Source organism: Artemia sp. Qi Xiang Cuo, chromosome 13 (genome assembly GCF_049724085.1).
Source record: "Artemia sp. Qi Xiang Cuo chromosome 13, ASM4972408v1, whole genome shotgun sequence".
NCBI classification, from domain to species: domain Eukaryota; kingdom Metazoa; phylum Arthropoda; class Branchiopoda; order Anostraca; family Artemiidae; genus Artemia; species Artemia sp. Qi Xiang Cuo.
In genome coordinates, this window is record NC_142806.1 from 56,485,422 (window position 1) to 56,495,879 (window position 10,458).

A 10,458-nucleotide genomic window follows, 5' to 3' on the forward strand; every position below is an offset into this window, starting at 1 on the left:
CACGCAAAATAACGTTAAACACCTTAGTGTTCCTTGAAAAAAAAAATGAGAGTATGAGTAAGGGGGTACAAAGACAACAACAAAATTGTCAAAATTGTCATCAGAAATGCCTCAAATTATGAAAACTGAGTCATAGATTCGCCGTGGCATTAAATAGGATCCAAAGAATCAAATTAAAAGGGATCACACACAAAAGTGAGTTTTTCTTCTCTTCTTCTTTTCCCCCTCCTTTCATGTTATTTCTCTTTTGTTTTAGTTTCTTTTAAATTTTATGTGTTACTCTGTAACTGGTAATCTTTGATTTATATATTAATTTGTGTTGTATTTTATGTGTTTTTCTTTGTGATACTTGACGTATTGTACCTCTGTAAAGTGTGGGTTAGAAATAAATAAATAATAAAAATAATAATAAAAGCCAAATTAGGCCAGTAGCCTATGAGAAATCGCAAAATATCCAAGACAATGAATAAGTCCCAATGGGGGGCCCTGGGTCTATCAAAATATTTCAATGGTTTCCCAGGGAATTTGATATCATTCTTTTCCGTCTCCACTGTGAATGAAAAAAATAACTATCTTTTTGGCATCCCTGCTTTCAATAAAAAAAGAGGTATTATCATTTAAAAATTATAGCCCCCTATCCAACCCCCCTATAGGAAATAATTTACAGTTTCTTATGAATCATATTTTTGGGGTAACTTCCGTTTCAATCTTTAATTCCCCAAGCTTGCAAATAACTTAGTCTACAGCAAAATTTTGTCTGAATAGAAGGGTTTTTTTTTTTTTGGGGGGGGGGTAAAAAATTTTCAGAAAGAATATTATATTTCCTTCAATCTATCAGGTGTTCAACAATTTAGTATTAAACATTAAGATAACTTTTTGTTCATCAAGAACAACAACAACAACAACAACACTCATTGTCTTAAAAAATCGCTTTTTTTGTTCAGTATCACTATTTGTACAAACACACACTTTTTTTACGGAAACACACACTTTTTGTACATTAGCACACACACACACACACTATTTGTACAGTAAATCACTTGAAAAAAAAACAAAAAAAACACTTGGAACATGAACTTTTGAAAATAGCACAGTTGAACATTATGAATTTAAAAGGGATCCCTCCACCCTAGGGGGAGCCACGGGGGCGGCCGCGGGCGGGACTCCCCAACCCCCGGGAGTCGCGGGGGTGGCTGCAGGCGGGACCCCTCACCCCCCAGGGGCGATGTGGAAAAAACTGTATGCATTATTTGTCGTCACTGCTGCTGCTACAGGTTAGGTTAGGTTATGGTGAGGTTATGGTGAGATTAGGTTAGTTAATTTATGAAAGGTTAGTGGTTGTGTTAGTTAATTTATGAAAGGTTAGTGGTTAGTGGTTAGGTTGGGTTAGTGGTTAGGTTAATTTATCCAGACCAAGTTGATTGCGATATTCTATGCATTCAACTCGGTCTGAAATACGGTAGTGGCCATGTGGCAGTACACTTACACCATTCTCGAGCACATAGACTTTGTCGGATATACACGACATTGCATTTTTTTCCACTCTTACAGTATAAATTTTATACTGTAGAGAGCGAATTACCAGCACCTGTGCTCTCGGCACTTGGACACTCTCTACACAGTCTCTGTAAACGCTCATGTTGAAATTGCTCTTAACAAAATGTGTAGGCACCCCTTTACACGCCTGCTTTCGGCGGCCGAGAAGCGCCGCGAAGCTCGGGAAGCACCGTGGGGGCACGCTGCGGCGGGCCGGGGGCGTGTTGGAGGGGGGCATTAAATAGTGGAAATTGCTCTGCCTTGCACACACACACACACATTGAAAATTGTTTGCGTTATAAACTGCTTTTATTTCAACACAATTCTCTAACGGAAAGAGTTTTGGGGGCTATCAAGTAAAGACCGTGGTTTTATTTCAATGCAGATAAAGAGTATTAATATGAATTATTTTTTTTTGGGGGGGGGTTGTTTGAACAAAATCAAAACCTTCTATGTCATCTTTTAGATTGTATTAACCTGGAACTTTCAGGATATATATATATATAGTAGAGCACTAAATGCTACTGCTAAGCAACACGTTTTTAAATAATAATCCAATTTCTTAAAAATAGGGTGATTTAGACACATTGAAAATAAGCTATTTTTTCATTTATAGGTTGTTCTGGTTCCATACTCGCCATCTCCCTCCTACTCGTCAGTTGGAGAAGCAGAAGACGCGCCTATGGAGCTCTACAACAGTGAAATGTCACAGCAGGGTATCGTTAATTCATTTGAAATTACTGATAACATTGATGAGTTTTTAATGGATTTTTTTTTTTAAATGTTGATAATAGCAGAGTTGAGCAGGGGTACTTGAGTCCAAACACCTTACAAATTTTAGAGGATTTTTCCAATGAATTAACAGGGAACCATCCCCCCACTGATAACATACTTCCACTTCAATCGAATGAAGTGCCTTCCCATAGCCCTATTATGCAACAATGTGGGGGAGGGGTGGTGATAATAATAATATACAGGAGGAGGAGGTGGGGGAGGGTAATATCCATTTGACGACATTTCCCGAATTTCAACTCTCAAATATAATTTTAAATAAAAGAGTTGTCTACACTGCAACCTTTGAAGACCCGTTTAATTCGCTTTAGTGCGGTAATTATTTATTTGACCCTATATAAATCGTTTATGAATATGTAGATAGAACTAATGCACTGCCAGAAAACAAAATTTAATTGTGGGGAGGAGAAGGTAGGGATTCAATTAAGGTTTCTATTGTTTTAATGGTGTTTTATTTAAATGAGGGAAAAAGTGAGATTTACCATCATTATGTACACACCGAGATGCGACTGGTCTATCCAAATTTAGAGAATTATGAGGGTGTTTTTTCCGAGTGGATAGGTCATATTATTACGCATCTCGAGAATTGTACCGAAAATGGGAGCGGTTCTGTAGTTCTTTATGTTGAAAATTTAAGCGTTAATATTTGTAAATTTAAGAAATATTTTATTTTAAGAGGGGGGCATGGGGAGGGGGCAATTGTTTTAAAATATAATCACGATCTAAAAGGATGTAAAGGTGTCCAGCGGATCTGTTTTGAAACAGGTAAAAAATGTTTCAAGTACGCTTTCCTCATATCAGCATTTCAGCCTCTACGAAATGACGATACCAAGATGAATTTAGATCACTGGGCTGTACATGGGAAGGAGGGGTCCAATTTTCCCATTGTAGACTTTTCTTGTTTAGAGGGGAAATACCCAGTAACACTCAGGTCTATTGATATTTTCAAAATGGCCAATGCCCATTGTAATATCGGTGCTACTGTGGTTCAGTATGAAATTGAATGTAAAGATGGGGTTCGTACTAAAAAGAAGAGGGTGGTGTTCCCAGTAAGAGGTCCGTCGATTGAATTGGTCAAACACTGGGTTTGGCTGTTGTACACACCACCATCTAGTGACCTAGCCAATTCAACTAACCATTTTAACCCAATTACAGACATCAGTAGAGCTCTGGGGGAGGGTTAGAATAACGGGGTACGTTTCCACTGTCCGACATGCCTGTCTCGATTTTGGACAGAATTAAAGTTGCAAAATCATATGAAGCACTGTAGACGGCATGACTACCAGTCAGTGGAAACAGTTTCAGGAGATAGGGCCATTTTACGTTTTAAAAATTTCCAAAACACCCTTCTCCAGAGCAATAAAATCTCACTGGATTGTGAAGCGAAGCTGGTGGAAGTGAATGATCCTCGATTTCCAAACCGAATCAAAGAACATCAAGCCATTGCAGTCTCCTACGCCTAAACACAAGGAGACTGTTCTAATACTCTGCAGTTTTTAGAAATAGTTGAAACACTGGATGAGGGAGAGTGCATGATCAAGACACTGACTAAATTAATTGGCACAGCTAATGGCACTATTTCTCGTTTGAGAAATACGAATTACCCTATGGTGCTGTCTGCAGAGGATCGTCTCGCGATTAAAAATAAAAAAATATAATGGGTTTGTCAGGGGGAGTTTGAAGCGGGTGATAAGGAGACGAGCGGGAAAAGATCGGGAAGGGGGAAAGTCAGAGACTACGATCACTTGTGGCCGGAAATATCCTCTGGGGGTAGTAATTTTAGAGGGGTAGCGCATCAATCGTGTAACATAAACGTTAGCCAGCAGTTTCTTATTCCAGTTTTTATTCGCAATTCAAATTTTGATTTAAAATTTATTTTACCGGCACTGGCACGTATGCACAGGGAGAGAGGAGGAGTAGATAGTCCATGGGTAAATAATTTATTTACCTATAACATCATTCCCAAATCGGCCGAGAAGTTGGTGCTTTTCGAGTTGAAATGGCAGGTAGTAAATAATGAGCATACGTGCTGGAATAAAATCAGGTTTTTAGATTCCTTTAGTTTTTTTTCCAAGGCATTGAGTCAATTGATTCAAGTGCAGAAAAGCGACAATTTTGATTGTTTTCCTCTGCTTAAAAAGCACATTCCAGACAGTGAACTACATTACCTTTTGACCTGTAAAGTTGTATATGCATATGACAGTTACTGTTCTGGCGCTCGCTTAAGTGAGATGAAACTACCTCCAATTGAAGCTTTCTATAATTCACTCGCGAAGAGTGAATGCACAGCCGAGGAATATGAGTTTGTCAAGAAGGTGTGGTTTAAGGGGAATTGTAAAAATGGTTGGGGTTATTGTAGACTTTACTTCACCAGTGAGGTTTTAACTGTTAGACATAGTCTGCAAGAATACAGACCAAATTAATTCAGAGTTCGGAATAGATAAAGGCTAATATTTTACAAGACCACATGTGGTAATGGACTTAATTTTTAAAATTAGTAGGGAGGAAAAGGTCTAATCACCGACGTGGATCAACACCTTTTTGTAGAAAGATCATTGTGGGATGGGTATGTTCGTCATGGGGATTGTGTTTTGAAAACTGATCCAAACAGACTAAACAGCAACACCGGTGTAAAGTCAAATACAGTGTTCTTGGACATGAACTCATTTTATCTCTCGTAAATGTTTCACTACTCTTTGCCGTGTGGGAACTATCAATGGCTTGAAAATCCTTGTGAGTTCCCCGACATTACCACCGTCGTGGACAATGGGCCACAAGGATGGTTCTTTGAAATTGACGGGCACATTCCATTGGCACTTTATGATTCAGTCAGAGATTTTGTTTTTCCCTGTATCAATCGACCTGTGAGCAGGGACTCACTGAGCCCCTACAATCGATCATTGGTTGAGGATATGGGGTTGCACTGGACCCCCTCCAAGCAAAAACTGATTGCAGATCTGGACCCTAAGGAGAATATCGTTGTTCACCATGTGTTTTTCCACTGGATGGTGAACAATGTATTCAAGATCACCAAAATACATAGGGTCCTGCAATTCAGTCAGAAACCCTACTTAAAGACGTTTATCGACACCTTTGTTGATATACGCTTTCGGACAAACAGTAAAGTAGAGAAGGAAATGTACAAACTCATTCTAAATTCAGCGTTTGGCAAAATTTGTGAAAGCGTACAGAACAGATCTCGTTGCGACGTCGTGACTGACCCTCAAGAATGTGAACGAATTATTGCCGACCCCAATTTGACATCGTTCACGAGCATAGAGGCTGGCATGGTTCTTCTACACAGGAAATAGAGAAATGTGGTACTGAACAAGAATATAGCAGGAGGTAGTTCAGTACTTGAAGTTTTCAAAAAGCTCGTGTTGTCGTTTTTTTACAATGTGTGCAAGGTGCATTGGCTAAGGAAGGTGGAGGTTCAAGTTTACTATGGGGATACAGATTATCTGTTGTTAAAGGTATAAACCGGGAATGTATTTAGGGACTTAGAAAGTAGGGAACGCATGAGCCTGTGGATGTTTTTCACCAACTGGAATCCGCCCCTCTACCCCGAGTTGGTGAAACGTCAATCCCCCAACCAACTACTAATGTTAAAATCAGAGACGGGGAGTGATTTGATATCCAGCGGGGTGTTCCCGGGTCCTAAAGTTTATTGCGTGGAAATACATAATGGGGATTTCCTCTTCTTCTTTCATAAAGCCAGTCTTTTCTTCTGTTTTAAAAGACGTTTATACTCCCGGCGAACATTTTTAAACCTTGTTACTAGTCTAAGCCTATTTTCCTCTTTTTCCTCTTCCCTCAAAATCTCCAATTCTTTAATCAATTCTAATTTTTTTATTCTACATTCCTCATCAAAATTTCAAAATCCTTACAACCTCCTTTATTTCCTAGAACTGGGACTGCTATGTCATGTAAAATCTCCATGAACTCTTCGATCAATCTATCTTGGTTGTTTATCTTCTCTAAATCACTTAGCCTTATAGCTACATCATCCTCTGAAAACGCTTCACATAATCTAACCTTTTCCTCTGTGGACCATTCCCTTCGTATCTGACGTATAGCATTTTTTTATAAATACGATTTTCCCTTGAAATATCCCTCCTGTGGGGAGCACTCCTTGATCTAATTTCTAAAAATACCAGTAGACGGTCCGATCCTACTAGCTTAAGCACATCCACATTAAGGGCATTCGGATCCCAGCGAATATCCACCAAAACATAATCAATTAAACTTGCTTTAGCCCAAGATATGGAGGTAAACTCACCCCGATTTTTATCCTTTACTTTTATTCTTTATCCTTCTCCTTTAACTCCATTAAGCCTTCATATACTGGAAGCTAGTAGTAATCAATGTTATACTTTGCGTACTGCCCTAGCAATTTCTATGTTATTTGCGTACTGCCATAGCAATTTCAACATTATTCTATAGAAGCTCTTCACCTTTTCAAAGAGATTCAGAGCTCCCTCACATGGCATTATACTATGTTCCATCTTGTGCTACTTGGGATTTGCATAATATGCTATAAAGGACAAGTTTTTTTTACATAATTTACGTGGACTAGATTTCTATTTCATGATATACATGCTTTTTTTAGGGTAAATCCGTGTCAGAAAAACCGGTGCGTCTTTTTTAGCTGCCAATATATTCAATTATTTTTTTGTATATATTCAGGTTTCAGATTAGAACTTTCTACAGTTTGAATAGTTCATTCAATCTACTAGTATCAATATTTTTGCAATCATTTACATAAATATGGAATATTCTAAGCGACTTCTGGTAAGTACAATTTTCTAATTATTATAATAAAAAGAAATCTATTTTTTGTCTCGCCATTAAGTTAAGGAAGAATTTCCTTACTTACGCTTTTTTTTACCGTGCTGTTAGCTCTTTTAAAAAGCTTCATATGTTAATTAAACAGTCTATGTGTTTCAATTTTAGTAAATATTCAAAAAAGAGAGAGGCAGGTTCACTTTGATTTTGGCTCATTGTATATGAAAAATTAAAATAGAATTTGCATATTAGTTTCGGCAGATATGAAAGGTCGCCCCTCTCCTCAATATCTTGCTCTTTACGCTAAAGCTGTTACCGCTTTCAAAAAAGCTTCGTATTCTAATTAAAAAGTCCCTGTTTTTTTTCATCAAATTTCGGTAAATATTCAAAAACAGGGCCAGTCAGTTTCGCTATAAAAATAATCAAATCGTTTTTCATCCTTTCCACCTGAAAAAAGGTGTTAATATTCAAACAGGACGGGTAGTTTCACCAATAAAATAATCAAATCACTACATTCTTCTACCTGTAAAGGGATGTTTTCTCAGTATCTGATTAAGAAGAGCATGTTTACAAATTTGTTGGCTAAATGACTTTTTCGAAATTAAGTTATGAATTAACTAACGAATTAACTTACATAACGAAAATTCTATATTTATACGTTTTATCACATGTATTAAGGGGTTTACCCCCTAGTCAATACCTCGCTCTTTACGCTAAAGTTCGAATTTTGTTCAAATCACGAACTCTTGAATCACAAAGGCCGGTTAATTAGAATAGATACCTCTTTTTAAAAGGCTAAAAAAAAAAACTTTAGCGTAAAGGGGCGAGATATTGACTAGAGGGTGACCCCCTTCATATACTTAATAATTTTTTGGTTTAGGTTATGTCGGAGTCTTCCTTCTTCTTTTTTTCTGTGATTTTAAGTATTTCGCAATTTAGGTATATAAAAAGTTTTAAAAGCTATGCATATAAAAAAAATCTATAATTGTCAACTTTTTGTGTTTGGTACTATTCAATTGATAGGCCCAGTGCCCTCCATTAATATTCTGAATAAGTAAAAATTGAAGTACCTAATTAAATTGTGTCATTTTAGAATGTTGTTGATCAACCATCGCAGCAAAAACGCGCAAAATTGGATGAAACTCTGGATAAGACTGAGACGGGATTAATTGAATCATTTAATGAAAAAATATCAACTGTAATTCGTCTCGCACCCCATTCCAAAGCAAATAAGTAATCTGGCAACCTAGCTGTGATTATCGACTTAAGTTTTAAACAGATATTCTAAAAATATTTTAATAATTTAGTAAATCGACTCATTATATGCATGCGGTGAATAATGTTATTTCATGATGGACATGTAAAAAATTTGCGGCACAATATAACTGAATTAGCATGCATATATTTAGGCTAATGAGATACAGGAACCTTCAGGGTGTTACAAATTTTATAGGCCTGTATACAATTCAAAAATTACCAGTTTTATTGGAACTCAAACATCGTCTGCGGGACATGTACTCGCCTTGTTTTACCAGTTTTAATGGTCTTAAGCTATTACTAAAACCTTTATAAACATCAGCTTTGGTAAAAATCAACGCTACCAGTGGAATACCAAATAAAATATATAAATATGAAATAAAATCCTGATTCATACAGCCTTGAGCATCCTCAAATTCAGTGAGGAAGATTATTCTAGTTGATTTGTACACATACATGTCACGTGTGTGGAGATCTATTTATTTCTTAGAAGGTGGGGGAGGGGGATTAGAAGTGTGGATCTAGATCCTGAATTTGGACCAAATTTTGAATGCAGGAAGTTCAAACTGGACCTCAACAGCTCATTATTTTATTATTATAAAACAATTTCAACTAAATACACGAGAATATTCAAAGCAAAAGAAGACATTGAACTGAAATCTAACGAGACCTAATCTCGAAAGGTCATTATTTTATTTTATAATTAAACAATTTCAATCAAATAAACGAGAATATTCAAAACATCAGAAGCCTTGGCTATTCTAATTTTAAAATGTTAATTCCAATATGTAAATAAAGAAATAATAATAAATGTTGTGTTTAATGTTCTATTAACCAAACCAATTACCGTTTAACTAGGTTTAGGTAGAAATATTATAGGTCAGAGACGACAAAATGTTATTCTCCCCCCACCCCCGAGGTGTATGCGGGTTTGTGTGTTGGTGTGTGTGTAGGTCTGTGCCTGTTAGTGTGTGCGCATGTGTGTGTGTGTGTGTGTGCGAGTAGTGCATGCGCCACGGCTACTCGATAATTCATGAAATAATGCTTATTTCACATAGAAAATAAAACCTTTTTTCTATAGGTTAATGAATTAGCCTTTTCGACATTTTTCAACACCGTAAAAGTGTATGTCAGAGATATTAAAATGTTAATCTCCCTGACTGAAATCTAACGAGACCTAAATCTCGAAAGGTTATTATTTTATTTTATAATTAAACAATTTCAATCAAATAAACGAGAGTATTCAAAACATCAAAAGCCTTGGCTATTCTAATTTTAAAATGTTAATTCCAATATGTAAATAGAGAAATAATAATAAATGTTGCGTATAATGTTCTATTAACCAAACCAATTACCGTTTAACTAGGTTTAGGTAGAGATATTATAGGTCAGAGATATTAAAATGTTAATCTCCCCCCACCCCCGATGTGTGTGCGTGTGTGTGTGTGTGCGAGCGGTGCATGCGCCGCGTCTACTCGATAATTCATGAAATAATGCTTATTTCACATAGAAAATAAAACCTTTTTTCTATAGGTTAATGAATTAGCCTTTTCGACATTTTTCAACACCGTAAAAGTATATATCAGAGATATTAAAATGTTAATCTCCCTGACTGAAATCTAACGAGACCTAAATCTCGAAAGGTTATTATTTTATTTTATAATTAAACAATTTCAATCAAATAAACGAGAATATTCAAAACATCAAAAGCCTTGGCTATTCTAATTTTAAAATGTTATTTCCAATACGTAAATAAAGAAATAATAATAAATGTTGCGTATAATGTTCTATTAACCAAACCAATTACCGTTTAACTAGGTTTAGGTAGAGATATTATAGGTCAGAGATATTAAAATGTTAATCTCCCCCCACCCCCGATGTGTGTGCGTGTGTGTGTGTGTGCGAGCGGTGCATGCGCCGCGTCTACTCGATAATTCATGAAATAATGCTTATTTCACATAGAAAATAAAACCTTTTTTCTATAGGTTAATGAATTAGCCTTTTCGACATTTTTCAACACCGTAAAAGTGTATGTCAGAGACATTAAAATGTTAATCTCCCCCCACCCCTGATGTGTGTGCGTGTGGG